The sequence below is a fragment of the Molothrus aeneus genome, chromosome 1 (assembly GCF_037042795.1).
Source record: "Molothrus aeneus isolate 106 chromosome 1, BPBGC_Maene_1.0, whole genome shotgun sequence".
Lineage (NCBI taxonomy): Eukaryota > Metazoa > Chordata > Aves > Passeriformes > Icteridae > Molothrus > Molothrus aeneus.
The window spans coordinates 145,965,236-145,990,210 of record NC_089646.1 but is presented as its reverse complement, the minus strand read 5'-3'; the positions used below and the strand labels follow the sequence as shown (position 1 = coordinate 145,990,210).

The following is a 24,975-nucleotide window of genomic DNA, read 5'->3' as shown; positions in this document are numbered from 1 at the left end:
TTCATTTTCCTGGAAGTATCTGCAATCAGAGCTAGTAAGTGACTGGGAGGAAGAACACAGGGATGGAGAGAGAATGGGCAAAACAGAGGGATGAGAAAGACAGATGGGGATAGGACTCACCTGAGCTGCTCCTGCAGCTTGTGGTGGAAGACTTCCATAAGGAACAGCAGGATTCTCTTGGGAAAACTCCTTACTTCTCCCAGCCAGAAAGACTGGAAGATCCTCAGCCCATGCAAGTGGGCAATATATAAACATATCAATCATATTTATCATGTGAGAACATTCCAACCAGCCTTTCTTAACACAGAGATGAGATGCTGGGCAGGAGAAAGGATTTTCATTACACTTCTCTCCTTCAGACCTAATAAGCCACACTGGATTGATGGTCAACACCCCAACACTTAACACACTTTGTACAAATTAAGGGGAACCTGCTGAGATACACAAATGTTTTGACATTTGTTGCAGAGAGTATGTAATTCTTAGCATGCCTTATTAAAGTGACAGAGGAAAAAAAAGCTATCAAGAATGGATTAATTGCTTTCTGCTTTATAATTTGACAGATGTAAGAATTTATTTAACAGTAAAACACCTGGCAGCTGTCTGGCAGGGCTAGAGGCTGTGCCTGGTACAAGTATATGCAGCTGAATGGCTAATGTTGGAAACCAAACTGGATGGAAGGAGCTGAAACCTGTGATGCAGCAATGCTTTTTAGTATCAGAAAAAGGGGAAATAGTTGTGGAACAAAAATATCAAGATCAATAGTTACATAATCTGCTCTTTTTCCAGGGGACCATAATTATTAAGGCATTTTCTTATCTGAGCCACATGCAACTCATTAAAAAGGTACAATCAATAGCAAGCACAGACTGTGGACAGCATAAGTATTGAAATCCAGCTCTATCTCCCTAACCAGCTTTTCAGTGAGCTGCCCCTCTGTGCACCCCCAGCACTTGAGAGTGAGTCCTCTCATACATAGGCAATAACACCATGCATCTGCTGGAGATCTGCAAAGCCTCATCAGTGTGATGTGCAGAGGAGGATGCCAAGGAAATGATTCAAACCTGGGAAAATGCCTCAGTCCAAAAGTCAGACTCATCTTGCCTAAATACAGAAGTCTATAATGCAGGCTGTGATAGGAGAGGTAGCCAGCACAGGGTTCCTTGACTGTTGCTAGAGAGAAACAGGAATGCTGTGAGGGACATTTATCCAGTCTGGTTTAAAGATTCGCTCTGGGATGAGATGAGCTTCACTGTGAAAGGGCTCATTGCTCCAAGCTGACTCCAGGGGGATGGTGACTAGTGCTGTACAGCCGTCTGATGGGTAGAAGTGCACATCTGGCCAGATATATCCATGTGAGAGACCTGAAAAGTTCCATCTCCTTAATTCATCAGAAGCAGATCACAGTGCTAACATATCAAGGAGACCTTCATGTAAAGACAGTTTTGTTTCCAATGGGCATTGTTAACAGCAGACAAGGAAATTAACAGGTGTAGGCTGAGGCAAGATACATGCAAGGAAAATACAAAATGAAGGGCTTTGTACACTGAATGAAAGAAGCCACTGCTCAGCAGCAGGAGAGGTGGCTTCTTGATCTCTGGGAGCCTCCAATGTCTTTATGAAACATCAGAGCTCCAGTTCCATTTAATGTGGGTTAAATGAATAAACCTATTAACCTGAATAAAACTGTGGTGCTCCATAAATCAGACCAGATCAGATTACTTCAAAATGTCTGGCTAGTGCCTGTCTTAAATTTGTTTTAAAACCTGCATACTTTTCTATATCTAACAGTCTTCCCCTCTGTTCTGCAGGGGGAATAAATAAACACATAGAAATACAGTTGGTTCTTTCATCTTTAGAAGAGAGATAATCCTTTTCAAAAATAACTGCATTCTACAGTCAGGGCAGTGAGCACAAGAATTTCATCTGCAAAGGCAGGAACAATTTTGCAAGCCAAACAGAGTAAGTCACCTGAGCTGCTGCCCCCAGAATCAATGGTTCTTCAGACTCGTACTTACTCCAAGTAACAAATGTAGGTTAGAGGGGTTGCTCAGCCCCCTCCAGGTGGTACTGGTGTCCATAACCACCTGGTTTCAGAGATAACGAGAAATATTTGCCCTGAGCTCTGCATTGCTGGCTCAGTTTAGATCTCAGAGAATTCAGTAGAACATGTTCTGTTGCCTCACGTGAACTGCTGCAGGCTCCTCTGACTCCTTTGTGCAGCAGAGTTAGAGCATCACAGGGGCAGCTGGGAGGTGATGCATGCACTGTGCTATGTCCTCATGTCTTTACATGTGTTGTTTCTTGCTTGGCACATTTTCCTTGCTGTAAAACAAGAAATAATTTTGTGAAAACATGAAGCTACTGTTCTTTATACAAGGAAGTGTGGGTCTAATGTATTAAGGCAGGAAACCATACAATATATTTGTCAGGAATACATCAAGCCCCATATGCAAACTTCAGAGAATTTGTTCATCCTTGCATTTTTTTGACTTTTGATATGATGGTTACCAACATTGTTTTAATTTACAGCCTGAATACCTTCACCTGCACATGATCCTCTTTTCTCCTTCATCTGCTATACATCCTCCCTTCCCTGACATTTACTTCCCTATCAATCAACAGCAACAGGATCCCACCTCAGCTTTCCTTTTACAAGGTTGAGCAAATCTCAATTCACCCATTTCAGGGCTGCATCCTGCCAGCAGCTTAAAGTCATCACAATCTTTCCCCTCCTACACTAGAAGCAAGTAAAGAGCTCTTACCCCAAGGCAGATTGCTTTATAAATTTCTAAGGGTGAGGTTCACTCAGTTACCTTGCCCTAAAGGACATCTTGACAGCTCCCTCAAATGTGCTGACTGTTTTCCAGCAGTTTATCTCTCAGCCAGGTAAAACTCCTTCTACACAAATCTTGGAGAGAGTTTCCAATATGAATGTTTCCATGGTTCTGTTCTGTGATTTATTTGGATACCTTCTCTTCCTGAGTGGTGGGCTTGCCTATTCTCTTGGGTGACACTGCAGCCTGCCTCATGGAGGTGTGCTGTGCAGCACTTTGAGCTACACTGGCCATGAACCTTGCTCCAGGGGCTGTTTCTGCACCCTGGCTGCAGGCACAGCCTTGAGCATCAGCTGGGTGAAGGTGAGCACCCCAACATCAGGAAAAAACCAGTGCATGCAATGGGATCCTGGGAGATTGGGAAATGCTCCCATGTATCCATAGGAAGCTATTTTGAATCTGCTTTCACTAAAAGCACCCAAGGCTCTGTCTGCACCTTCATAGAACCATAGTTTGGTTTGGGCTGGAAGGGACCATAAAGATCATCTAATTCCAACCCACCTGACATGAGCAGGGAGACCTCTCACTACTTTAGGTTGCTCAGATTCCCATCCAGCTTAGACTTGAACATTTCCAGGGATGGGGCATCCACAACTTCTCTGGACAACACATTCCAGTGCCTCACCACCCTCACAGGAAACAATTCCTTTATAATACACAATCTAGATCTACTTTGTCTCATTTCAAAGCCATTTTCCTTTGTCCTATCACTACATGACTTTAGAAAAAGTCCCTCTCCTGCTCTCTTGTAGCTCCTTGACATCTCCAAAGTTGCTGGAAGTTCTTCTCACTGACTTTTCTTATTCGGGCTGAACAACCCCAACTCTCTCCGCCTGTCTTCATAGGAGTGGTGCTCCAATTCTCTGATCATCTTCAAGGCCTCATTTGGAATTCCAGTAGGTCCACATCCTTTTCATGTTGGGGACCCCAGAGCTGGATGCAGTGCCCAGCTGGGACCTCACCAGAGCAGAGCAGAGCAGAGGGGCAGAATCCCCTCCCTCACCTGCTGCCCACGGGGCTTTGGGTGCAGCCCAGGACATGTTTGGTTCCTGGGCTGCATCCAGAGCACATTCCTGGGTCATGTTCAGCTTCCCATCCATGAGCACCCCAAGTCCTTCTCCTCAGGGCTTTCAATTTGTTCATCCTGCAGTCTGTGTTTGTGCTTGGGACAGACCATGCTTAGCACACACGGACTCTGCACCACCAGTCTGGCTCTACCCTTTGCCCCCAAGAAAACAGCCAATTATCTGGGTATCTTCTGTCTGTTTTAAGTCCAGGTAAACACAATATATTATATTAATCTTTTCCTGAGAATCTGGTTTATTGTTTCTCTGATAAATACAGATTTGCATTTTATCTAACTTTGTATTTATTTCCGCACGGTAATTTCTTTTTCCTTCTAGATTTACTCTAAGAAATCACACTGTATTCAGCTTAGATTAATTGCTCTCTGGTTTTCTAGATCTTTTTTTAATTCCTATTTCTTAGAGGTAGGCTATACTCTGAATGCAGCACCTGTCTGGTTTACACCAAGACCAGTTTCAAGTCTTTGAAATCTTTTGTCCAGATCTCGTATCTAACCATTAAATTCCTTGGTTTACACAACTTCACTCTTCTGACATCAGGGAAGTGTACTCAAAGTGACCTGTGATGACAAGATTTTCTCTAAACATCGATTTGTTAATATCAGATCTAAAACAGCATTGCAGCTGACTTGGTGCTGCTTTAGTGACGCATTCTACGAGCTTTTGCACACAGAAATAATGTGACATAGGTATTTTCTAGGCAACATCTGGGAAATTGATTTCTAAACATTTTTAGGGTTTTTTTCTTTGGCAGCATTTCAGCTGGTCTGTCCTGAGCTCCAAGCTGTGGGTTAACAGCAGAATTTCAGAATTATCCTTGCACAAGCACTCACCATCCCTCCTTGGAGGGATTCTGCTTATACCATTTATCCCTTCCCAGCCTATCTCAGTAGCTGGAATGGACTGAAAAGTTATTTTAACCTATATATCTGGCAAGAAAGCAAAAACACACAAACTTTTCTATCCTACCTGTGTTACTATATTGCTTTACTACCATTCAAAATAAATGCCTATCCATACTAAATTAAGCTTTATGAGTAACATCTGCCAGGTGTGCCTTAGTGTTTTATTCACAATTTTCCCTGGAGATGAAGTCCACCTGCAATTGCCATTTTGTGTTATTTGTGTTTAAGTGAATACAGAATGTACAGCCCCTGGTATGTGTGTGATGTCCTTTGAGGAAAAGAATTTGAGAACTGCATGGTGGCACAGCTCATGTGCTTCTGTGACATTCAGGAGAGATGAAACTGTTAGCTGGTGCTGATCAGACAAGCACATAAGCCTGACTTTTAAAAGGTTCATCTGTGTTGCTATATTTATTTTGTTGGAGCCACAGAAAACTGCGTTCTTGTCAAAATGTGTCTTTAACAGGCTTTGCTTGCCATTCTTCTTGTGGGCTGGAAACTCAAACAGAAGCCTAATAAACACTTCAACCTAATCAACAACATTTATTTTCTGGGTCTAATTTCACCTTCTGGTTTATTCTTGACTGTCCTGGGGACAAGTGAAATGAAATAAAATTACATTATGCTAATAACTTCCCAATCACTTAATGCACATATTTTCAAGTCTGTGCTTGGGAATAGATGGTACTCAAGGCATTGTGAGATCCAGATGGCCAAAGGTAAATTAGGTTTATTTTACTTCTGTGATGTTCTGTAGGTGACATCTGAACTGCAAAGAAGGGTCATTTATATTGGAGAGATTGAATGTGCTACATGTTCAATCTGTGAAACACACAAAGTACACATGGCTGCCTCTCTTTGCCATGGAGTTACTTACCTTTATCCTCATTTTAGGTTCTGCCTCTCTTTGCCATAGAGTTGCTTACCTTTACCCTCATTTTAGGTGCTTATGCCATTTCTTCCTTCTGCAGTAAAATATTTATAGCAAATTGTTTTTATATTGTTTTAATCTTTCTTTATCCTGACAGAGGTAGAATCACAGAATCATGAAGGTTGGAAAAAACCTCTGGGATCGTCAAGTCCAACCTTTGACCCTGCCCACTAAGCCATAGCATGAAGTGCCATATTAACTTGTTTCTTGAACACTTTCAAAGATGGTGATTCCACCCCTACCTGAGTTTGTTTTTTTTTCTATTTTCATATCCATCAGTGCCTTTTAAAATTTTTTTATAAGTGTTTATTATTCCTCTCAGGCTTTATACTGTCCTTATATCAAAACTTGCATTTATCCAAGAGTACAAAAGCGAAGAAGTATTTCAAAGCACAGAGAGGTTTTTATGTGAGTTTTTGGAAGCTCCAGATTTGCTGAATAATTCTAAAAAAACAGGTTTTGGAGCTTTTGGTGTTTACTGTGTGTTTTTATGTGCTGCAATACTGAAAGGTTTCTCTGACTTTCACAGACATTTATTGAGAGCAGATTGTACCAAATCACAACCTTTACCTATAGCCAATGCTCCTGTATACAGCACTAATGAGTCCTGGCAGGTAAAAACACATCTCTGTGCAATAGTTTAAGCCTCACAATAAATCTTCCTTTGATGTCACAGCTGTCTCTGATGTGGGCCTGCACCCTGGTCCTGCAAAGCAGAGGCTGACACCACTGACTGTGTGTCAGTACCACAGAGCCCCTGCAACTCCTCACCATTTGAATTCCAAGAGCAAGCAGGGAGGGATGCTGTTTATTGTTTCTTTTCTCTTTGCTCTTAATGCACCTTGGTGCCAGAGCCTGCCCACGTGAAGTGCGGAGGCTGAGGATGTGATCTAAAAGCCTGCTTTAAGCCTGCACTCTTACCACTTGCTTTTAGGTGACTCTGGAACAGGGAAGGCTGTTACAGTCCTGTCACATCTGTCAGAAGTGTGGGGCATAGTTTGCAAAAAAAAAAGCCAGCAAGAAGACCAAGACAAACATGATAAAGCTGTGTGTCACTCATGGCAAAGTCTACAGCCACCAAATAGCCTTATCAAGTTTATTAGCACAGTGTATTAAGTGCTATTGTTGCAAGTTATACAAAAAAAGGGCAGTGACTCTTACATATTTACACACAGAACAGGATGTACCTCTTCAGTGGAGGTAAGGTAGGTATACATATTTCACCTGTAATATGTACATAGACCAGCTGTCCCTTCTGCCTGTCAGAACAAATTGTGCACAGTCCATCCATGGTCAATCTTCTTAGATTCATATCTGTAAAGTTTGGAAGTATTTATTCTCTTCCACATCTAGTCATACTGATCAACAGGTGTGTTCTGTATGGTGTAAAAGAAATACAAATCATTATCCAATATAATTAAATAGATTACCACTCTTAACGGGAACCACCTGTTTGGAGCTTGGTCCTGATCTGGGGCATAACCAGCAAGGTCAATAATCCCTCCTCCCCTGTTCACTGATACAGGAACTATCCAATGGCATTTTGGCCAGTGCAAAGAACAGTCCCATTCAACAGAATGAGTGGGAGAAGCTGGGGATGGGGCACTACTTGGCCACACTTCTGGATCCTCTCCTCTTTCCTCCCACTGGGAGCACAGCGCTTAGCACATCTTTTAGAGCAAGCCAACCATTTTTGAACGACAATTTATTTACATAGGCGAGGAGAAATAGCTTCTTGGCAACTGCGTACATGCCAAATGCTGATTTTCTATTTTAACTTCTAGACACAATGGCAATTGGCTTGTTTGAAAGATGATGGATTATGAACTGAAGGGAGAGCTAATGAAGGGGGAGCAAACATGAGCCCAAACTTGCGCTTCCCCAGTGCACTGCCTCAATTTACAGCTTGGTGAAACACTTGAAATTGGGTTTGGGCCCAAGAAGCTTTTGAAATAACCAAACCAGTTTATTTTTAGCAACAAATATGGAGTAACTTTAAAATAGAAATGAAAAGCTGGACAATCCAGGAAAACAAGGCAGAGTGTGGGAACCAGTCAATAAGGTTGAAACCCAGGCTGCCTTTGAGCAGCTGCAGGGTAGATGCCTCCTCCCTTTCTTGTTGCAAGCAGTCAAGAGGGGACAAGAAATGAAATTCATAAAAAGTTGTTATTCACCAGCAATTAGCTTTGCCTATTAAAACTGTCAAGAATTACTCAGATGGTGTTCCTAGCACAATATTTAACAGGAGGTTGGCAAAAAAATACTCCAGCCATCAACCAACATGTTGTCTTTGGGTTATTCAAAAAATAACCCAAAGACAACATGTTTCAAGGCTCCTTCTCCAGCACCATCAAGGTCCATCCCTTTTGGAGTCTTAGAGCAAACAAATCACAGCTCCTCTACCTCTACCTTGGGATGAGGCTTCTTAAGATGGGAGAGCCATAGTTCTGCCCACATTTTAGCAGTTTTAGCAGTGTGTGTAACAGGAAAAAAGTTCTGCAATTGCTTCATTTCTCCTCTGTTCTGATCAGTGCTGGTGATAATGGTTTCCTTGTTATGGCTTGTAGACTCCAGCAAGCTGCTGTGTTGAAGCATAGGAGGGCTCAAATCTAACTCTTAAATAAAAAAGGTTCCAGCACAGCATGTTTGTAAAATATCTACTGACAAGTCAAAAAGTGTTCCACATGGCCTGTAAAACATATGTTAAAAATTATGCATCATAGACCAGGTTTAAATTATTCATTTTTAATTCCTTCAGCCTTGAAGGGCCTTTAAACATTGACTACTGAGAAACAATCCTGCCACTGAGGGAGCAGCTATAAAATAAAAAACTGGCTATTTAAAAATATAGAGAAAAATGCTTTACCTAGGCACAGTTTCTGAATTTTAAAACATGAATAAAGGTCTGGATCCCCACTTAGTAAAAGCTGATACAGCTCCTTTGAAGTCTGCACAACTATCCCCCATCAGCAGTTGAAAGCCCTGGCCCAGACTTTAGAATAGATATAGTTTTCCACATAAGATGACAAGCAAGATTTGCATGATTAGTTCAAACTATTCTATATTCACTGAGCTGTTGAGGAAATACTGTCTGTGAAACAAATCCTGAATTCTTTCCCAAAACCCTCTAAATGACACTTGCTAGTGAAATGCTACAGCATGAGGGGATCAGATCCAGCATGCTGGGCTGGACCCTGCTGTAATTCCAATGGCATTATCAGAGACCACTTGTTATCTCCACGCTCTTTGGGGTGCATCAGGGAGGTTGAGAGCATCTAAATGAATTAAGTGAGTGTAACACTGATATAAAAAGGAGAAATAGGCTCCACACTTGCTGTTTCAGGTGGATTTGGTCCTGTTCTCTGCTGTTGGCTCAGCCAGGTGCTGGCAGAGACCTGCAGATCTTCTCCATGCTCTGCACTTCTCCATGCTGCACCCCTGTCACTGTGTCATGCCTCCCTGAGGCATCTCTGGGGCAAACACATTCCTCTTCTGCCTTGCTTTACAGAAAGGAGCCTTTCTGAGCAAACCCAGCCACTGCAGAGCTTTCCTCCATATCTCCTCCTTGCAACTTGTGACCAAGGTTAGTGTGGCTGGAGGGGTGCACCATATCCTCTCTTGTGTGCTCCAGAGAAATGGTGCACAGATGGGACTGAAAACACAGGAAAAAACAAAACAAAACATCTCTCACTCCCTTTCTTCAGTCACAGAATCATAGAATAGTTTGGGTTGGAAGGGATCTTAAAGATCATCTCATTTCAACCCCCCTGCCATGGTCAGGGATACCTTCCACTATTCCAGGGTGCTCAAAGCCCCATCCACCCTGGCCTTGAACAGTGCCAGGGATGGGGCAGCCACAGCTTCTCTGGGCAGCCTGTGCCAGTGTCAACTTGATTAACTGCTAATAATTAGGACATTCTTGGCTGCTGGGTTAAGCTTTCCGTGATCCAACCTAGTAAAGCTTTATAAGTTGTATGATGATAAATCAGATGTTTTACTAGATACATTCTTTTCTTTCTGTTGAACTCATGGACAGACCAGGTGTGGTATGGTACAACAGGCAGTGAAATGCAGAGTGCTCAGACTCTTCTTTCTCATCACTTTTTCACTCCCTCCCTCCCTCCCTCCAGAAATGTTTGGCAGAAATCCCCAAACCTGATGCACAGCTCTATTACTGGTGAGCTGTTCCCCAGAGATATTTTTTCATAAACAGTCCCAGTCACTCACCATTATTGTGAAGCAAATGAAGCACCAAATTCAACCAATTTGCCTGAAAGTAGGAGAGCATCAAGGCAAAAAGGTAACAGAGACACTAACAGATGATCAAATTGGAGCTCCTCATCTCACCTCCAGCAGTGTCAAGCAGCTCCTGGGAAAAAGCACTGAACAGCTCTTTAATAGACTGTTTCTACCACACAGTAATTCCTTGTATTGATACCTTCCTCATAAAAGAAGACTAATGTGCTTTTTTTTTTTCTTTTACTGCTCATTACTGTAGATTAAATCCCTTCCAAACCCTGTTTATGAAGGATATAACACTATGCTGCTCTTCAGGATGCAGAGGCAGGATTTAGTGATGGGGTGAGTCCCTTGAAGGGCTTGTTTGGGCTTATGCTCCCTGAGCAGAGAGTTCAGGCTGTCACAGGTGCTCTCACTGCATGCAAATGCCTGCACAGCACAGTACATGATGTGACACTGGTCTAAATCCACACACAGGCTTTTACTAACACAACTCTATGGAAACAAGCTCAGTGGTGATTGATGAATTACAGCTCCTACATAGCACGTTACAGTTTCCACTGCAAGTACCTGGTGCTGGATTTAATAACCCAACAACGTGGGCAGTTTCAGTAAGTAGATTAATCACCTGTAAACTCATCTGCTTCACAAAGGGAGTTGTGCACTGGCTGTCCAGTGTTACAGAACATGTTTTTCAGAGCTCAGGAATGCATTCTCCCCTCTGATATGTGCTGTGCATGTTCACCGTGCATATTCGCTTGCCTACGGAAGGGTGGGGGAGAGAAGATCAGAGATCATTTGCTTCTTTGGAGGTGCTATAATCCCCCCACTTCTAGTCATGGCCCCAGTCTTTACACATCTCATGGCTCCAGCCTTTACTCATCAACACTAAAAAAGCCAGCATTATGTTGTTAAATAGTTTTAGCAGACACTTTATCACTTTAATGCATCTGCCTGGGGAATTCTTTAATGATGCTGCTTTCTTTTTAATTCTACAGTTTTTTATAGGCACCTTAAAAATGTCTGATGCTGGACAGAAAGAAGAGGGCTGAAGTACCTCTCCTATAAAAACAGGCTAAGGGTGGGCATTGTTCAGCCCAGAGAAGAGAAGTCACAGGGGAGACCTTATAGCACCTTTCAGTATCTACAGGGGCCACAAGAAAACTGGAAATGTTTTTATTTGTTTGTTTGTTTGTTTTCCTGAGGGAATGTAGTGATAGGACAAGGGGGAATGGCTTTAAAATGAAAGAGAGTAGGTTAAATTAGATATTTGGAAGACATTCTTTCCTGTGAGGCTGGTGAGACACAGGACCACACCAGGTGCAGATGACCCATCCGTCAAAGTGTTCAAGTCCAGGCTGGATGGAGCAACCTGGACTAATACAAGGTGTCCTGTCCATAGTAGGAGGGTCCAAAGCAGGTTATCTTTAAGGTCCCTTCCAACCTAAACCATTCTATGACTCTGTGAATATCGACTATTTTTATTAGCAATGCCACATAGATTTTCTGCCCTGAGAAGCGCCAAATTTCTTCCCACTTTCCCTGCTGCGATCACCTTTGGGTCACGCAGCCCAGTTCCAGACACAGCAGTTTGGCGAACACACACACACACACACACACACACACATTCCTGGGGGGTGACTCTCTAGGGAGGACCCGACGAGAGCCGGATTTCATCCCGAGGGCGCTGGGGGTGAGTCTGGGTTCGCATCGCAGCTCCCCGGGGCACAGCCCCGCTCCGGGAGAGGCGATGGGAGGGGAACGGGGGTGAGATGGGGCAGTGATGGGGGACGGGGGGTGCTTGACGAGTGAGATGGGGTTGATGAGGGGGGTGAGATGGGGCAGTGATGGGGGGGGTGCTTGGGGAGTGAGATGGGGTTGATGGGGGGGGGTGAGATGGGGGCGATGGGGGCAGTGATGGGGGTTGCTTGGGGAGTGAGATTGATGGGAGGGTGAGATGGGGGTGCTGGGTTGTAGACGGGGGATGCTGAGGGGAGGTGATGAGGGGGTGGTGGTGGTGGTAGGGGGGGTTCGCCCCTCCCGGCCCGGCCCCGAGGAGGAGCCGGCGGGGCCCCGCGCCGTCCACGTGGCCGAGGGCGCGCTATATGAGCGGGCAGGAAGGGCCGGGGAGGGAGCGAGGGGAGGGACGGGGCGCCCGGAGCGGCTCGGCCCGGCAGACAGACGGACAGACAGACGGACAGACACACAGCGCGACACACGGACAGCGCGGCGGCAGCAGCAGCCACCACAGCAGCGACCGCCCGCCCGTCCGTCCGTCCCCCCGGCCATGGGGCTCGGCCGCCCGCCGGCCCCCCTCAGCCCGCCGTGAGTACCGCGGGACCCCGTCCCTCCCGCCCGTCCTTCCTCGCCGCTCACCTGCGAATTCCCGCTGCTGCAGAAGGCGCGGTGGGAGCCTCCCCGCCTCCTGACTCCTCACTCGGCTCTTGAGTTGTTTGGGTTTTTGAAAAAAAAATTATTTCTGTGATTTAGAAGCAGGGGCGGCCCCGGCGCTGCTCGCAGCATCCCCCGGCGCTCCGGAGCGGGGAGGCTTCTCCCCATCCATCCAGCCGGGATTTCCCCTCCGGAGGGAGGCAGAGGGGAAGCGGCGGGTACCGGGCTGGGCTCCGGGGGAAGGGGCCGCCTTCGGGCGATGCTCGGGGGGCGACAGCGCCGGGAACCCCCCTCCAGCTGCCCCACGGACCGGTCCTGCCCAGCGCCGCCGCCGGGAGGAAGCTGCGGGAGGGACCAGCCCCGCGCCCCGGCTGTGCTGGGCTTTTTCCTTCTCCCCTGGGTAAGGCTGTGTGCCGAAGGAGTAAAGCCGGTGTTACTCCGTTAGAGGGCAAAAAGCAGACTAGCTGTCTTAGGTATCCGCTCGCACATTCCTCCTTGCAGAATGAATTTCTAGAGGAGCATAAATAACTACTCTTCGAGGTCAGCCGTTTGTTTTTATTGTACTTGGTATATATATCTCCGTAGCGAACGTCTATCCCAGGTCCTTAGTGTGATTGTGGGTAGTCTTGGCACAAATGAAAACAAGCCAGTAAAAAAAAAAAAAAAGCCTTGATGTATATTTACTCATTTGAGGCACACAAGATTTTCCAACTCTTTGTAACGGTTGGGCTTGTATGTATCCAATATACTGAAATAACTCTTTCATGCAATTGTAAGTCTGAATTATATATTTGTCTGCTGGGCACATATGTTGAAGGAAAAACCTCCCTAATTATGGATCTTTCAGAGAGATTGGAAGAGTGACAAAGCCCTTGTAATCTTTTGGGTCAATTTTCATAAGCTCCAAAACCTCTCTTTGAAAAGGAAATTAAATTTCAGTGTACAAAAGGGACAGGAGATTCAAGGATATAAAAAAAGAGTCTCTCATTCTACTTTGATCTTGTCCTCAGGAGTTCATTTACTTTAGTGCTCTTCAGTGACACAAGTTAAAATGAAGAGTTGCCTTTAACTGGAGTCTTCCTGCCTCTTGGCATTTCGGGAGGTACTCAATTAGCAGCACACTTCTCCCGTACATTATTTACACAGCTTCAGCTGGAGGGGTGGCTCTGTGTGAAGCATCTGCTTGGAAACCCTTGGCTTGTTACACCCTGTGCCACCCATGCCAGCCAGCACCTTCCCCAGGACAGCGTGTTCAGCCCTCCTCAGTTTTTCTGTCCCAGTCCAGAGCCAGAGATGCTCTGCCCACTGTGCTCAGTGCCTCGACAGAGCTGCTCTGGTGTCAGAAGTTGGGGTGGCCCTGGGCTCCCTTTCCTGCTTTCAGCAGAGGCAGGGTGTTACCTGCAGGGCACGGCTGTGCTCAGGGTCCTTTCTGGACCTATCTGGGAACCTGACAGTTTCTAATCTGCTTGAGCACATGTCCAGTGGGGTAAAGGAGGGAATGGTTGGATGTGAATAAAAAGAATGAATTCGTTTATTAGAGAATAGCATGTGTTTTCCTGATTGTCCTGGAAACAACAAAGCCCCAGCACAGGTCTGTGGTGAGCTTGGTGTTCTGTTCCTCTGCTGATTTCTCACTTCGTTTACTCTGTTTTGGTGCTGCTATAGAGTAACATTTCTGTGTCAGGAGGTTTCAGTCCTGTGCCTCATCAAAGTCCCAGTCTGTGGTTCTGCCACACCAGCTTTTAAGTTACCACTAAGTTTTTAAATTGTAGTTCTGCTAATATACATTTGTTTTAGCTTTTTGCTTAGTAGTGTGTAGAAGCATTGTCTCTGAAAGTGCAAAAGAGGGGAGAAAATGTATTACTTACTCTTTTGGCTCACTCACTTGGTGCACAGTCTAATTCTGCAGGGGAGACAGTGAGTTGCCCTGTTTGTATGAATTTGTCACACATCTCTGCCAGAAACAAACTTGAGCACTTCTTTACAGTTTTTCTTCCAAACTTGATTATACTGCTAATGGTAATGGCCTCTCAATTGAGGAAGGTCACTTTTCAAACTAAACATAATTTTGTGTAAGACTTGGTATGTGCTTATCAATTTTCTTTTTTTGTTTATGTAAAACTGGGAGCAGCTTGAGAGGAAATTAAGGTCATGCAGATGGCAGTTCCATCTTCTAAGTTATAAAAGCATCTTTTATGTCAAGTGAGTTGCAAATGCTGCCATTAAATGATAGTAGAAATAAATTTTTACTTGGAACATCTTTTGCACCTATTTTCAAAAGTGTAGTGAAGCAGAAACCTGCTTTTAAAAAGCAAAGGGAAGAGAGAGAGCAAACTCAGCTCCCCAGCATATTTCAAGTGCTGTTAATCCCACCACCTGGTGGAGCTTTTCATGGCTCTGGCTGAGAGAACTCTGAAAAGGATGCATTTTTTGTCTTGTTTCAACACTGTCACATGCCACATGTAGTTTCTTCAACTTTTTTTCTTTTTCATAGCAGACTTAATTAATTTTCTATCATTCTGTATCTTTTATACTTTGCAGAAGGCAGCATAGGGCTATTAGTGTCTCATGTGAAGCAAGATGAACTGGTGAAGTAGGGGGTGAAGTTTTCACCTACAAGCACTTTTAAGTGAAGGAATTATTTTTAATAACCAGCCCCTCTGCCAAGATACTCTGGTGGAACCTTTCAGTGCAAGCCCAGTTAGCTTTGTACTAATAGTTTTTGTACTTTTATATTAATATTACTATAAAATTTTTATTTACTATAAAATATTTGCTAACAGCCTGTGTTCAATCAAGCTTGCAAGGAGCAGAGAGGCAGATAAATTTTGAACTGATCTGAGATTCCTGATATAGGTTATTAAAACATGGGAATGAGTTCCAGGAATTAAGGTGAAGTATGGCAGAGATATTCACCCCCTCTGCTGCAGTCTTGCCTGACTGCATCAAAGCCTATCTGTGATGTTTATGTGTGCCTCCTAACTGATAAATGAAAATCTTAACTCACAGGTATGCAAGCTGAAAGTAAACTCTGGGGTTATCTGTCAGCTCACAATTCAGAGGAATTGCTTACAACAGGGAGAAAGCTCCTTGACCCATACAGACATTTCCTGTTCAGGACATGCAGCCTTGCAGGCAAAATGCTGTTGTAAATGTTTGTGTTGCTCTTTTTGCCACAGGGCCTGTGGCAGCAGGCAGCAGACCAGTGGAGGCCGTGGCTGGCCTAGGGATGTGACAGCTCCCCTGTGCCTCTCTGCTCCTGGCAGGAATGGGGTGCCTGGTGGGATGGACAGCTGCCTTTGCAGCCCATCCACAGCAGGTCTGCATTCCTCTGTGGGCCAGCTTGGGATCCACAGTCCAGCAGGCATCTGCTCTGTATCACCCAGCATGTGTCTGCTCCAGGGAGCTGGGATCTCCTACCAGGCTTCGGGGACCTTGGCTTCTGTAGGCTCTTAGTGCTGTTTGAACTGCCCTGGACTCTGTCCCTGTCTTCTGACACCTGGTGTTGTATTTGAGACTTCAGGAGGGTGGGTTTGATGCCCACGGTATCTTCAGTGGCACCTGAAATGTGTTTGGCAGCTGAATTGACCCTGTGGGAGCTGTGTGAGTTTTCTGGGCACCAATTTCTATCCTATGAAATAGATAACCTTATCAACATAAGCGGTCTCTGTTCAGGATGTGTGTCTGTTGTTCAAAGTTGTCACTTCTTGTGACGCCTCTTGTCCTGATAACTGCTCTGGGCTGACCTGGCACTAATTAACAGCAGCCACAGAGGAACTGCTGTCCCTTCTGGTCACCTTTCCCAATCTTACCCAACCTCCTCTTCCCACTGGTGCCAAGTGTCCCATGCTCGAATTTGTAAGGATTAAGTAAAATGTCCCATAAGACTTTGAAAAGCTCTTTTAAGTCACAGCCCCCTGAAGCTGTGAAATAGCTGTGGAATGTGGAAAATGGGGGGCCTTCACAGACAGGGAGCTCTTTTTAAAAGAAACTCACCCATAGTATTGGTAGAAGCTTGCTCTGAACCATGAGATAAGATTAGGAATGTCATCAATTGTAAAGACTGTAGTAATTGTTAAAATGCAATTTTGGGGCAAAGGAGGGTGGGAAGCAATTCTTTCCTGGCTTCCTTTCACTTGGAAGTGCTGTGATTAAGTTGCTTCATCTGGACTGACGTGCATGTCCCTCCTTGGGGAGAGGAAGATTTGTGCCCTGGGTAGGAGATGACCAAACCTTAGAGCAGACAGGAGTTGTGCTATTTCAGGAAACCTGTTAACCTCATCAAACCACATCTGTTTCTCTGGGCCAGTCCTTCAGCTATTTCTGCCAAGCAATTGCAAGGTGTCCTAGAATGCAACAGAGACACAACAGAAGTGATTGAAACCTGCACCTGGTGACAAATGTTTGAAGTGTAGCTGTCTTTCTCTGAGGACATCATCTCAATAGAACTTTCTTCGTTTGTTTTTTTTTTTTTTTTTTTAATAGTAACTTTTCAGGTTTTCAATGCAGGCTCAGCACTCTATAGCTTTCCATCCCAAAAGATTTGAGGGGAGGACAAGGAGGAATGGGTGACAGGTTAGAGCCCACAGGGTCCAAGCACAACATTTCCCACCTTGCTGGTGCCTGACAGAGGACTGCTGCTGGCATGGAGGTGATCACACATTCTCCTGGTACCCCCAAAACTCCTGCAGTGGACTCCTTAGCCATCCTCCTGGAGGATTGTTCTGCAGAGTAAAATCTGGCAGAGTGACACTGAGGTATTAAGTCTGATGCAATTTTAAAATGTCTCTGGACTATATAATTGCTGCTGACAGTTTTCCAGGAGCCATGGAGTTCTGTATTTTTTTTTGTTTTGTTTTCAGAGCTTTGGAACACCAAAACAAAACAAAGATTTTGCCTTTTAAAGGACATTGCATTATTTCTAGAGGCTGGATCTTCAATCAAGAACTTAATCTTACTTATCTGAAATACTTTGTGTGCTGACACATCACAGTGTTGTACCAGCTCAGAAAAGAAATCTAATTCTATCCAATCTGCCAGCTCAGTTAATATGACCCTGCCAGGGAAGCAGAAGGCATCACCTCCAGTTCTTTTAGGAAGGTATCAGATTCCCACTGCCAGCTCAAATTCAAAGCACAGTGCACATGGCCAGGTTTGGATTAAAAAAAAAATTCTGAGGTACTTCTTGCATCCTGGCATGCAAAACCACAGATGAAATTGGAAGATGTCATCTGAATATTTGGGTTGAAACAGCAGTTTGAGTCCTACAGACAGTCCTTTGGGAATAATCCTGAAGCAGAGACCTGTGTTACTCCACCCTAAGACTTCTAAAACTCCTGTGTAAAGAGCATGGTGTAGGGCTGCCTGCAACTTGAATCAGAGCTGACCTGACAGTTTTTGTCTCTTTTTGACACTCTGGAGTGCATCCAAAGCTGCCAGGGTGTGATAAGGACATCCACGCCTGTATCTTAAATTCCTTTAGCCTGATGGGAGGTGGTGATGCCTTCTATGGAACCTATAGCCTGCATTACTGCAAGACTTTGGCTATAAATGCTTTTGCTCTGTGCATCTAATCCTTCTTTTACTAGAGCTTCACTTCAATCAGTTTGTGTAAATTATCTGACTTAGATTTTTTTTTGGTGACAACACTGAAAAATATACTCATTTCCCTTGAATTGAAGCAATTTTTAGTTAAGCAAAGGCAGGTCAAAATAATTATGGTTTTGAGAAAGTGATGCATTGTTGCTTTTGGATATACTTTGTCTTAATTCCAGGTCCATTTCAAACCTCTCAGGTAGTCAAAATCACTCATTTTGAAAGAACCAAGTTTGCCTTCAGACATGTCAGAATGATTCCTCTGAATTTGATGTGACCTGCATTGTCACAGTTTGTCAGCCAATGGCAATACTGATGTTATAGCTGAATCTGGGGTTTTGTTTCTTTTCTTTTTGAAACTATTTTTGTAGTGAAGTTATTATTCTTTGGAAGGTTTACCCTGTTTTTCTCTTCAGGGACAATTCTATATATTTCAAGTAAGAAAAGGATCTCTCCTGTTGCTCAGTCTAGTGCTTATTAGAAGAATTAGAACTCTTCCTTCTTGATCTCTCTTCTCTTTTCAGCTCCTGTATTCTCTGCTTTCCCCCTTCAGTTAAAATCTGCCTTTATGGGGAAGCATTGACTTTATGATCAGGTCTCCTGTCACTTCACTCTGCCTGTTAAAACAGATCTGCTGCTCCTCTCAAGCAGCTGGCTTGATTCTAGCCTAAAAATTAAACCCGAGGAGTGAAAATGAACTTCTGCTTGCCCACTATCAAGTGTTCAGCTTCATCCTTCAGACTCTAATACTGAGGGCTGCCTGATATCTCCAGGGGATCAAGCAGCAGCACTGGTGAGACCACAAAGCAGGTAGAAACTAAATTTGCAGGCAGAACATTGACGCATGGACAGCAGCTGAGAATGCCACAGCCACTGGAACTGTGCAAGTTATCACAGAATCCTAAAGCATCCTTGCTTGGAAGGGACCCCAGGGATCATTGAGCTGGCCCTGTGCAGGACATCCCAAGAATCCCCCCTGTGCCTGAGAGTGTTGTCCAAATGCTTCTTGAGCTCTGTGAGGTTGGTGTTGCAATCACTGCCCTGGAGTGCCTGTTCCAGTGCCCAGCCACCCTCTGGGGGAAGAACCTTTTCCTGGTGTCCACCCTGAACCTGCCCTGACACAGCTTCAGGCCATTCCCTCCAGTGCTGTCACTGATCACCTGAGAGACGAGATCAGTGCCAGCCCCTTGTCTTCTCCCCCTGAAAAAGTTGTAATTGCAGTGAGGTCTCCTCAAGGCTGAGCAAACCAAGTGACCTCAGCTGCTCTTCATGGCCACCCCTCAAGGCCCTTCACTACTTCACAGCTCTCCTTTGGACACTTCTTAATATTTTTGTATCTTTCTTGTGTTATATTGCTGTTGTGATGTTGTGATGAAGTTCTCTCTTGTGCTCTGGAGGCTGTGCTGTAATGGCAACACAGAAATACAAGGGAGAACTGCATTACCCTTTATAAAATGTCAGGAGTTAAGCAGACCCCTGCAAAAACTTCTCTTGCTTAGGAAGGCAATATTGAAATGTAAACTGGCTCTTAGAAAATATCATATGGAAACCAAAATTGTCTTTTCTGGTGCTGAGAGGAAGAAAACAATTTGGGAGGGCAATGTGAGGATGCTTTATAAGTTTGGTAAAAGGCAGCTCCCTTCTATTGGGCTCCAGAAATGCCTATGGTTGGTTTGCTGGTGTAAGTGGGGACTCTGCAGTGGAAAAAATCGTGGAAAAAATCTGGGCAGGGCACACATGTGTGGGGTCAGGATATGGCTTTGCTTCAAGATTGCAGCTATGGGGAACAAGATGTCAGCTCCACCAAGATTATTCTGATGTCTGCCATATGGTGATGTGAAGTGCCCATGGAAGTACCAAGAGTGTGTGTGAGACACTGAGAGCTTCTTCAGAGCTTCTGGACAGTTGTTTTCTAATTTCATCTCCATTTCTCTCCTTCCTGTGTAGGTACTGAAATGTTCTTTAGTCTGCTTTTCAGGATTTTTTCCCTGTCATGCTTTAACCCCCCAGACAGCAGCTAAACCCCACACAGCCACTCTCTCACGTTCCCAGCAATGGTAAAAGTGAAAAACTCATGGGTTGAGACAAATTTAATATGTAAAGCATGAGCTGCACATGGCCAGCAAAGCAAGCTAAGGAATTCATTCATCACTTCCATGGGCAGGCAATTGTTCAGCCATCCCCAGGAAAGCAGGGTGATTTATTTTGATTTATTTTTTTTTTTAATTATCCCACATAATGGTGAATGGGAAGGTAAATTCCATCACTCTGAACAGGTCTCCCTTTCTTCTTCTGCTCCCATCTTGCTATGCTGCCCATGATGCTGTATGCTATGATAACCTGGGGTCAGCTTCCTGGCTGTGCCTCTTTCAGTTCCTTGTGCACCCCCAGCCTCCTCGCTGGTGGGGTGGGGTGGGCTGAGGAGCAGAAGAGGCCTTGGCTTGGTGTAAGCTTTGCTCAGCAATAATGAAAACATGCCTGTGTTATCAACAGTGCACCCAGCACAAATCTAAAACACAGCCCCATACCAGCTACTGTGGAGAAAATTAATGATCCCAGCCAAAACCAGCAGCGTCCTTTTGCACATAATTCCTCTCATCCACCCATTTTCCTCAAATTCTCCTTGTTTGGAGAAAACAGACTGTTCTTGCAGCTTCCACCAACCCCCTTCCCTCTCTTTGAGGCTTTGTTCTCTGTGTGCCAGGATCTGAGTGAACCAAGACAGCAGGAGAGCCAGGGACACTTCAACTTTGCATCTGAGGACAAGTGTGTGGTGTTGTAGGACACACTTATGGCTGAGAACTTGGAGTGAAGGCCTGCCCCCTCTCAGCCCCCTGCTCCAGACTTTCTGGATGCAAAGGATGGTATTTCAGTTTCCTGGAGGTTCAGTTCAGCCTGTGAAGTGGTTGGAGATTCCAGTAAAGTTGTAAACACTGCCCTTTTGACCAACAGCTTGATTTTTGAACTACGAAAGTAAAGGGAAATCCACTACATGGACAAAAGAGCTTTAGAGAAGGGATTCACTCTCTGCCACTTCATTGAGTGGTGCAGTCATCAAAGATGTGCAAAAGCACAGCTGATGCAATAGAAATCATTTATATTTCTGTTTTGTTTACTGCAATGGGGTTATCACCATAGTGCTACAAGGATTATGCAGTTTGGTGTCTTATCCATGGGGCTGTTCATGAACTTTTTTTGCTTGCCTGGATCTTAAGACCTTACAGAGAAGCAGAGTGTCATTGGGTCACTGTGGCTGTCACAGCAGATTTTCTGTTAAAAAGTAAGCAAAAATAGATATGCAAAAGTAAAAATTGCTTCAGACCTGGAGTTATAGAGAAAAAGCCTGTATTGTGGTGGCAGGATGTGGGAAAGAGCAGCAGCTTCACAACTTTGTGATAAACTGTGAGGATGCTGGAGCACAGCTGTCCTGCATCCTGCTGTTAAATCCATATCTCTCCAGTTCAAAGACAAGGATGTTGTGTGGGGCAGTGTTAAATGCTGTGTACAAGTTCATGTAGATGATGCCAATGGCTCTTCCCTCATCCCAGAGCATTGTGAGACCCTTGTATGCTCATTGCAGAAGACCACCAGATTTGTCAGGAACAATTTGACATAATGCTCACAATTCAGACAGGTAATTACACCAACAAAAGTTGTGTGTTAATGCCCAGGTAAGACACTGATTTTTGTTTCTCCAAAAGCTCTGTAACTCTGTTGCATAGAACACCCAATGCTTCAAACAGAAATTACCTCAAGCAACTACATAACTGGTTGTGAGGCCAAAGAGCAGAGGAGCAGGAGATGGAAACTGGCTGTTGAAAAATACAAGGTTATTGAAAAACAAACAGGAGTTGCAGAAGTGGCTGAAACACTTGGAAGTAGCAATGAAACAAAGGAGTTTAGGATAAGCTGCTTCTCCCCAAGGCCAATGTCTCCTGTTGATACTGAGTTGAGTATTGGCAGAGGATGTTGCTATGGAATTGCAATTCATTTTGGAGTGTTTTTAATAAAGGAAAATGACAGAGGCCTGTATTGAAAAGAATCAGTAGGTTGGCATTTCCAATCTAACTTCTTTGGAGGGGGATGTCTCTGTTTCACAGAGCACCAGAAGAGGCTGCTTGTTTCTTCTTCTGTTGTCACCTGACCTGCTGGTGCTGTAGGAGAGCAGCTCATTTGCTGTCTTAGGAGGATGCATGCTTTTTCTTTGCCTGCAAGTGGTCTGGGTGAAGAATTCTATCATAGAATCAATCAGGTTGGAAAAGATGTCTAAGATCATCAAGTCCAACCATCAAACTAGCACTGACGTCACGTTCACCAATAAACCACGTCCTCGAGTGCCACATCCACAAGTTTTTTGAACAATTGCAAGGATCGTGACTCCACCACTCCCATGGGCAGCCAGTTCCAATGCTTTACAACCCATTTCATGGGACAAAAAGTCCCAATGTTAAATTTAACCTGATGCAGCTTGAGGCCATTTCCTCTCATCTTGTCACTTTTTACTTGGGAGAAGAGACCGATCTGGCTACAACCTCCTTTCAGGTTGTTGTAGAGAGAGGGAAGGTCTCCCTTTTCTCCAGGTTAAACACCTCCATCTCCCTCAACTGGTCCTCACAGGACTTGTATTCCAGCCCCTTCACCAGATATATACAGCTACCAGATTAAGACAGGAGTGCTCAGTGTGGCTCTTGTCTCTACTGTTCTTGGAGAAAAGCTTCCCACACTCCAGTGACAGTAGCCCTTTATCCCCTTGGCTTAAAATACCCAAGTCCTGTCTGGTGACTGTCATCACACTAATTGAGAAACAATCCTAAGAAATTTGCCCCATTTTTAAGTTACTATCTTGGAAAAAGGACAGTTGTCTTGTGGGAACAAGCTGGACCAAGAGTCATATCTTAGTGCAGCAGAAGGCAATCCTTAGATCCTCCTCAGGCAAGCTGTCAGAGACACACCCAGATTTTCTTTTTTTTTGTGTGTGCTTGTGAATTTTTAAAGAAGCATTGCTCGAAATGTCTTTTTTTCTGACTTATCTTACCCCACACAAGCTTATAAGTCCTCTGTATTGTATGAAATAAACCCACCAGGCACAGCTCCATTTTGGAAAACAACTTTTCATTAAGGTGTAACTCTCCCCTGCCTTGCTCTCAGAGCCACTAACCTCACATTTGGCATGTCTCTGAATTTGGAAAATAGTATTATGAGTCTGGCTCTTGTCTTCCAGTACACTTTTTACACCTTTACTGTCTTGCTTGGAAATTTAGTGGCTCTGCTATGCAGAAGATATCAGTGAGGAGCTTCTCATGGAACAGACTGGAGCTGGAACAAGACCCCAAAGGAACTTGATGCTCTTGCTGTGGGAGTTTCAGGCTTGCTTGGCAGAGAGGCACAGCCTGAGGGTGGGATCACCAGGGTGGCATTTAACCCTTTCCACTCCTGGAAGAGACCAGGTGGCTTTACAAGGGTGGAACTTGGTGCCATTGGGGCTGGTGCCACCTGCTGTGCTGTTGACACCCTCCTCACTTAAACACTGAGATGTGGCGTGCTGCCCCCTGTGCCCAAGGGTTAAGTTAAGGGCAAGACTGGGAGAGATTTACTTGTTTTGAAGTATCTCTTTCACAGTCCTTCATCTCTACAAAGGGAACCCATCCAAATTTGCCTTTGTTACTTTTGTATCCGTTCAGACTTCAGTTGACAACTCTAGTTCTTGGAGCTGGAAATTCTGTTATTAGGGCGCTGAGATTTTTCTGAATATTAAAAATCTCTTGCTTTTATAGCTGTCAGAAGCAATCTTTCAGCTCTCCCCATCCAGCTGCTGTACTCTGTTGTGAGCTTATTGCTACTCCTGGGCAGGTAAGTGTCAGCATTGTTGTGCCTGGCACCAACAATATTGATTTCCAAGGAAAGGAGGGGGTTTTCTGCATCTCAGATCTAGTCCTGTGTTTTGTTTGTGATAACTCTCTTCTGTCAGGAAAAAATGCTGCATAACACTTTGCCCTGTCTCCCAGAGAGAGTAGGGTCGTGCTCAGTAACCTTGAGTGTGGATTTGTTGTGTCTGGTGAGCTCATTAGAGCTTGATCTGCTCATTACCTGGGGACTGTTGAAGGCAAGACCAAAATATTTCAGAAGTCAGCGAGGGCAGCATGCTTCCCTCTGAGTGAGCATGGGAATGTTGTTCAGCACATGTATTTGAATTGATTGCTGAAGCTGACATCTGCTTACTGAGGTTTACAAAGCTTGTGACTTCTCATAGTCTATAAAGCACATGGCATTTGTATGAGCAGGCTTGTCAATGATAGTTCCCTTACCCAAAGCCAACAGGACTCTCCCATCTGTGTAGCAGAGCCCTTCCCTTAGAACCATCAGTCATCACTGTCTGAAAGTCTAGCTGAAAGTGAGTAAAAACAAAATTTTATTTCTTGCTCTTCCCTTCCCCAAGGAAATTCTTTCACTGGTGTGACAGTCTACTTATAGCTCTTATTGAATTTCAACTTCCTGTCCAAAATTGCTGGGACATGAGATAGTTAACAAGATATTGTTCCTGAAAGGACACAGAACAAGGGATCCTTGTCAACAGTACATGGTGAAAGATTTCAAACCTGATGAGTGATCTTTAGGGCATGCAGCAGGCACCCAGAGAGTGTCTTGGGTGTTGAGAGAGTTAAAATTGGTTTGGATTTTTTTCAGGAGGTGCAGAACAAAGCCACAGCACTGGCATTATCATGAAAGATGTCCTTCAGCCTCCCCAGCTGGCTATTTTAGGAGGCATTAAGTGATGTAACCATCATGGCAGAGAGACTGAAACACTTGTTGTGGTTTAACCCCAGCCAGCAATTAAACACCACTCCTCCACCAGAGACTGGGGGGAGAATTGGAAGGTAAAAGCTGGAAAACTCAAGATAAGGACAGTTTAATAGGGAAAGCAAAAGCCATGCACACAAACAAGAAAATTATTTCCTGCTTCCCACAGACAGGCAAGTGTTCAGCCATCCCCA

The 24,975-nt window shown here is 44.5% G+C and overlaps 1 protein-coding gene and 1 long non-coding RNA gene across 2 annotated transcripts in view; one reads left to right on the top strand and one right to left on the bottom strand.

The window, feature by feature from the left end:
* Window positions 1–529: 529 nt before the first annotated feature.
* Window positions 530–12,665, bottom strand: LOC136567191 (uncharacterized). The gene is made up of 2 exons (XR_010785111.1): window positions 12,374–12,665; window positions 530–2,325 (listed from the first exon to the last, which is right to left on the bottom strand). It is a non-coding gene; the product is annotated as an uncharacterized lncRNA (long non-coding RNA).
* Window positions 12,280–24,975, top strand: part of ST3GAL1 (ST3 beta-galactoside alpha-2,3-sialyltransferase 1) — a 79,219-nt gene continuing 66,523 nt past the window's right edge. The window contains exon 1 of the mRNA XM_066566685.1: window positions 12,280–12,322. The gene's annotated coding sequence lies outside the window, so the exon portion shown is untranslated. The remainder of the gene's footprint in view (window positions 12,323–24,975) is intronic.